The sequence below is a fragment of the Ziziphus jujuba genome, chromosome 1, assembly GCF_031755915.1.
Source record: "Ziziphus jujuba cultivar Dongzao chromosome 1, ASM3175591v1".
Classification (NCBI taxonomy): domain Eukaryota; kingdom Viridiplantae; phylum Streptophyta; class Magnoliopsida; order Rosales; family Rhamnaceae; genus Ziziphus; species Ziziphus jujuba.
The window spans coordinates 33,211,070-33,218,095 of NC_083379.1; the positions used below are offsets into that span (position 1 = coordinate 33,211,070).

The 7,026-nt window shown below is 31.6% G+C and overlaps 1 long non-coding RNA gene across 2 annotated transcripts; it reads right to left on the reverse strand.

The window, feature by feature from the left end:
• Positions 1-3,578: 3,578 nt before the first annotated feature.
• On the reverse strand, positions 3,579-6,190 carry LOC112489338 (uncharacterized). Of its 2 annotated transcripts, XR_007238176.2 has the most exons (3): positions 5,593-6,066; positions 4,272-4,339; positions 3,579-4,180 (listed from the first exon to the last, which is right to left on the reverse strand). It is a non-coding gene; the product is annotated as an uncharacterized LOC112489338 (long non-coding RNA). The 2 variants fall into 2 exon arrangements; XR_003053620.3 differs by lacking the exons at positions 3,579-4,180; positions 4,272-4,339 and adding an exon at positions 4,697-5,280 and having other exon boundaries at positions 5,593-6,190.
• Between the last annotated feature and the right edge of the window lie 836 nt (positions 6,191-7,026).

Genomic DNA, 7,026 nt, shown 5'->3' on the forward strand with positions numbered 1-7,026 from the left:
CAACATCTTCTATTACCATCTCTTAAAATGTGCTCTATTAAACTTCTTTGGTTTCTCTGCATTATTTGCAAAGATCACAGGAGTCGAATTTGGCACATTATTTGATCCGCTTGCCATTCCTATAAAATCACAAAAACATAAATCAATTATTTATTGTTCTAAACCCCAACAAACTAATTAGAATAATTTCTAATCAGAAATTATTACAGAGTGATTTTTCCAGGGCTTCTATAAACACCCATAAATTTATTTATACATGTACAAAATTACTTTATACACCCATTAGGAATCACATCATCACCGACATCATGATACACCATCACCGACATCATACTAATGTGTCACTAGCACATGGCACCCATGACAACATTGCATTGACACTTGGCGCATTATGATGATGTGGCACTAACACTTTGGCACACGCTACTGAGTGGGAGTCGGTTGATGTGGTACCGATGATGTGTCGCACTTATGTTAGAGGCAATCGGCCACATGGCATTGCCTTGACCTGACACATGTCAACCGTCCTTGGCTGACACATGGCACTATTCTCATCCCGACATGTGGCCCAATTGTCATGCAACATGTGGCATCTTTCTGCCTGATAAGTGGCGTTCCTAAATCATTTGGGTCGAAATTATCATGGGCTAGGTTGGCTTTGGGTTGAGCAATAACCTGTACTATACACTACTAGGCTTTAAAATGGGCCAAAACCAACAGAATTCAAGTTCCAGCCCAATTTACAAAACCCAGCACGTTTACCTTTGTAAGAGGAAGGAAATGATGAGAACCTGCCTAGGAGCACAACAAGCTGGAGCCAAGATCCTATACAATTGAAGATAGGACCACATATAGGATTCTATACAATTGACGATAGCTCAAGCTAAAAGATTCAAAGAAACATTAAATGGTTTAATCCAGAAGGTGCTTAGCTCTTTAGTAAAATTCACTATTGAAGGTGAATCAAGGATGGTCCAGCGTATAGGATCACATGGCCAAATTCATCAAGAAAAACCTTTGCTGATTTGGCATGATGACATGGCATATCACTGATGTGGCATAGTGACATGACAATCGTAAGATGATGTGGCAGTGTCATATGGCAGCCTATGTGGCATTTGGGCGGATTTGATAAGCTTTAAAGCCGAATTGACTTTTTTTGGTGTCCAAGTTATTAATTAGTTCTAAATTGTAATTAGGAGTCTTAATTATTTTTATGTTTACTTTATATTAGGACAAGTGTCAAATTAGTTTCCTAATTTGCTTTAATCATGTAATTAAATGACCTTTCCTAATTTCAATTAAAGTACGGTTGATTAGTGATATTATGATTAGGAAACTAGGTTTAATGTCTATTTTTGTTTTAGGAAACTAGCTTAATTCAATTTGTACTTTGTCTTTAAATAGGCACCATTTTTAGTTGAATAAACAGTTTAAAAATTTGCAGCATAATTGTGGGAGTTATTCTTTTGGTTCTCTAAAGAAATATTGAACCTATTAAGCTTTACTTGTGGCGTTTAAACCCTAGACTTATCAATAGGTTTTCCATTCCCTATTGTGGTGTCATCACTATATTAAAGTTCTTAATCACAGGTTGATTAAGGGTTAAGGTTTCCATTAAAACTTATCTCAGGACGATCCATACTTTATTTGTTACAGGTTTAAGAGTAAATCAACTTAAGTTCGTATTATGTATTAGGAAATCTGAGCGGTGTAATGCAGATTACTCCTAGATAAGAAATCATCTATGTGCGAAAGAAAAGGGGTGAGTCACTTCAAAGGAGAATTATATAGAGCACAATTCTTTAGAAACTCTCACAAAACTTTAAAAAAAAAAAATCTTATGGTCGAAATGAACATAACAGTGAAAACTAAAATAAGCCAAAGAAGAGTCACGCGTGAGGTATATTATCATTTAATTAAACAATAGAAAGGTTGCATTGCATTTACTTTTTAGTAAGTAAAGTAAATATATTCTCATAAATGAAGGTTGAAAAGGTAACAACTACCTATCCTACTATCGAAATATATCACGGTTATATTTTTCTGTCTCAAGCTTCCTGTCTTTCTTTCAATTTCATTCACGTGATTGATTGCTAGAAAAACATGCTTTAATAACATATTAAATGGCTTTTGAATGAAATTCAATGTTTTTTAGTACCCATGATAAATGGCTATTAAAAAACTTTTTAATATGGGTGTTACAATGTTTTATTTTCAGTTTTAAATTTGTAATAGCCAACTAAGTTTTGGAATTAAGGACATAATTTGACACCCCCCTCATGTGAAGCCTATACATACCTTTTTGCTTTGTCATATGAAAAACAACAAAAGCACCAGATTATTACTCTTGGTCCTTCTTCCTTTCTTTATAAAATCTCCTAGTATTTGTGAAGTTCTAGAATGGTAGAGTTCTAGCATAATTCAAATTTGCAGGAGAAGCTTTGAAGGTGCTTCTTATCAAAACATTGGAATCCATTATATTCTAGAAGATAGATGCTTTAAGAATATTTGCACCAATAGGAACAATTTGTTTTAAAGAGACCGTGGGATCACAGGACTCAAATTAATTCGTTCTTGTATTGATATTTCTTGTGGATTACATGTTCTTAATTTATGTAATTTTTATTTTTGTTTTATTGTATTTTTCCTGCCTTTTTTTATTATTAAAATATTATTCATTTGTTTTATTTTCAATTTTAATTCGTTTTTTTTTTATATAGTACATTTTGTTGATGAATTAAATTTCCAATAAATAGCTTCCTTGCTTGTGATTCAAACTTTGATATTCATATGTACTGCAAGAGTCATTGAATCCACAGGTTAACATAGCCCACGTGAGTTAAATCCAAAGTGGTTCAATCAGAGATGGAATAAAGCAACTCATGTAATTTCAAAAGCATTTTGGATAAGTCGTTATGATCAATCCAATTCTTCTCACAATAGGAAAAGCCAATGCGTTAATTCAGTGGTGGACCTAGAAAAAAAATTCATAGGGGGCACCATTACATAATACTTGCTAGCTAATTCATAGTTTGAAGAGGCTTAAACATGTATAAAAATACAATACTTTTTTGTTATATTACACTCTACAAGTCTAGCCAATTATAATAGTAATAAAGTAGGGTGAAATTTTCTTGATTTGATGAAAAATGGAGAAAATAATGATTTCATTACTTTAGCAAATATGATTTTGTATTCACAAAAAATTCATGGCAAATTATTTAAAACTCCTCCAGGTAGAATATAAAAATGTTTTGGTTTTGTTAGGAATTAATCCACCAAAATAAATAATAAATAATTTTGAAATTGGAAACCACAGAACTAACCAGTCAATTTATCTATAATTAGAACAAAAGTAGTAAAATTAATATTATATTACACATAAATATATAAATATATTTTTTTCATTCAATATTTCTTTTACTATTAACTAATCGAATCAACTAACTATAATTATTGGTAAGTATATATTAAAAGATATATATTAAATTAGTATTATATTACTATTAAATGAGGATTACAATTATATTAAATTATTATTACTAAGAGATAAACCAAAAATATACAAAAATAAGCGTAAAATAGCTTAAAACAAATAAAATGAGGGGAGCATAGTTGGTATAACTTTATTTTAATAGGGTAAGATAGTAAATATATTGAGACAAAAGGTATTTAAAAATTTCAAAAAAATAAATAAATAAATTTGAGCGGTGGCATGAGCCCTAGGAATGTCAACGGAGTGGGGCGGGGCCGGTTTTTAAAGTTCCATCTCCGTCCCCACAGGGAATTTTTCATCTCATCCCTGCGATTTTCTTCGATTCTTTAGATGCGGGGCGGGGACAGGGATTCCCCTATCAGGAACGGGACGGGACGGGCAGTTTTTTCCCCTTTTTTTATAATTAATATATTCTTTTTTTGAAGTATTTATATAAAAGAATTTCTTTGTAAATAAAATATTAATAAAATAACTAAAATGCAATAAAATTACAATAAAATGCATCAAGGTTTAAAATAAAAATACATTAAAGTCCAAATTTACAATTATAATAAAATACATTCTTAAAAAAATACAATGCAATATATAAACATAAAGTTTATAAAAATATACAATCAAAATAAAATTTTACTTTTTATTTCCTTAAGTTTCCATGGAAGAATGTTCCGTAAGAGTTGATTGCTACAAAAATGAACAAAAGTATTAAATAATATCAATAATTTTTTTAACAATTAAATGTACACATTTTTTGTAATAAATAAATTCAATTTACCTCCTCATCAATTTTTATGTCACTCATGGTAGAAGAACAAACTCCAACATACGATGAAGAAGATGAAGCTAACAAAAAATATATATATATATAATCATCAAGCATATATATATATATATATATATATTTTTTTTTTTTTTCTCTAAAACAGGGGCTTCATAATTAGCAAGCATCCATCAAACTCACCAAAAGGCATTCATAATTCATAAAGCTAGAACGTGCCAGGCCCAATATGTGAAGAAAATACAAAAAGCTTTGACTTCTAGCACCAACTAAATATATATATATATATATATATATAATCAGCAAGCATCTTTTTTTTTTTTTTTTTTTTTCTCTAAAACAGGGGTTTCATAATCAGCACGCATCCATCAAACTCACCAAAAGGCATTCATAATTCATAAAGCAATAACGTGCCAGGCCCAACATGTGAAGTAAATACAAAAAGCTTTGACTTCTAGTATCAACTAAATATATATATATATATATATAATCAGCAAGCATCCATCAAACTCTTTTGATCAACCAACCAGAGCTTTTTTCACAATAATAGACTCCCATTTACATGAATCATGATTAACACTAATCTCTCAATCTCTACCTAAAAATATTTTTACATGGACCTGCTCAGATAAAGTTCCGTACTACTGATCATAGCAAGCTAGTTATCCTTTTTGCATCATGCAAGTGCTTGCACTTGCCTTTTTGATTCCACCCCTTTATTTTCAATGTCGTAAATTAATTGAGTTGTTAGACTGAAGAATTCTTGTTTATAAGTAAGATAGTTTACTAAAAGATTGATATGCAATGAATGAGTTACATAATGTCTAACTTTTAGATGTGGTTGCTTCTTCGATGATATTATTGGTACAGTTGATCATAAGCATAGCTATTTTTCTCTGTTTTTTCCTGTTTGACTCTGTCAAGGTCCAGCATTTATAAGTGTATGACTTGTATTCTTTTTCACTTGCAGCTTGAGCAAAGAGTGACTGAGATAGGATAGTTCTACCTAACCATAAATAAAACACCGTCAAAGGCATCTAAAAGCACCATTACTGTCAAGGATAAAGATAATGAGAAACATATCCCAAGTGTTAAGAAGCAGCAGCAAGATGCAACTCGTAGAGAAGTGGTTTTCTTTTTTTTTTTTTTTTTTTTTGGCATACCCTCGGTTCAAATTATCGATATCAACTCTAACTCCATATCATATATCATATACATTCATTTGAAGGACTAAAACCCTAAAGAAATAAAAATTGAGACAAGAAAAAAAAGGAAAAAACAAAAATAAAGGAAAGAACAGAGACAAAAGATCTCCTACCTTGGTGAATGATCTAGATCTGGGCGCCAAGCGGCAGTAGCTCTGTAGCTGAAGCTGGTGAAGAAGAAAGGTGATGAGAGTTGGTGAATGGTCTAGATCAGTGGATCTAGTGGTAGTAGCTGTGAGTGTGACTGTGAGCTTGTGAGGTGAAGCTTTGAAGGTGAAGGTGAACTGTGAAGACTGAAGACGGCAGCAAGAAGAAAATGAAATGTTGTTTTTCTCAAGGGTTTTTTTTACTTTATATAAATTAAATTATATAAAAAAATAATAAATATATATTTATCGGGCCGAGTTCATTATTCAACGGTCCGGCCTAGCCCCGATCCGGGTTTTAGTCTACTAGCCCGAGCCTTCCCCGCATCCCTGATTTTTTGGGTAAACACCATCCCGTTAGGTGAGGTGCACCGCGGGTTTCAAGCCATGAGGGTCAAATTGCCATCCCTAAGCCAATCTGAGTCCGCCAATGCATCAGTTTCTAAGCAAAGTATCTCACTAACATCATTGATATTAATTAATTTATTTGAACTCAATCGTAGATTAATACACGTTGCTAAGTTGCTTGACCATGTTGGTATTGTTTGGCCATCACTAAAATCAATTTATATATATATATATATATATATCTACACACACATATAATTAATTAGTTATTCTCCTATAAGAATGTCAAAATGGTTTTACCTTTAAAACTTGTATTATAAGTCTTTCAATTGTTTTAAGAGCTAAAATTTAGAAATGTATTTGGAATTTATATGAATATATATATATATATATATAATGATATTTAAATTCTAGAAGGGTTGTGAATTCTACATGAACTCATTGCTTACATAAACCTCCAAATATATTTTTTTAAATTTCAACCATTTGAAGCAATTGAAAGACTGAAATAAAATAATAGACATGGGTATATGCAGAAACCTATTAATTTCTATTCACACTTAAGGAGCATATATAGTAGAACAAGAGATATGGGTTACACTTACCAACCCACATAGATGAAGTCATACAACTAATCAAATAATACAACTATCTCAACTACGATATATATCTACTCCTAAAGTAATATTGCACAAATAATAAATAATGAATACAAGAAAAATACAACTTTATCTAACATCTCCCCCTTAACCTAGACTATGGGGAAACCTTAAGATTTAGCTTGTCCCTGAGATAAAAGAAACATAGTCTAGGTAAGACATTGGTAAGAACATCAGCAACTTGTTCAAAGCTTGGAACATATTGAATTTCAAGTTTATTCTGAATCACTCTGTCTTGAACAAAATGGACATCTACCTCTATTTGTTCAATCCTTGCGTGAAACACAAGATTCGAGGCCAAGGAACTAGCTCCCATATTGTCACACCATAACACAGGAGCTCCGCTAGTTCCATCTTTAAGTCCTTTAAAAGATATGGAAACCATGCTAGCTCT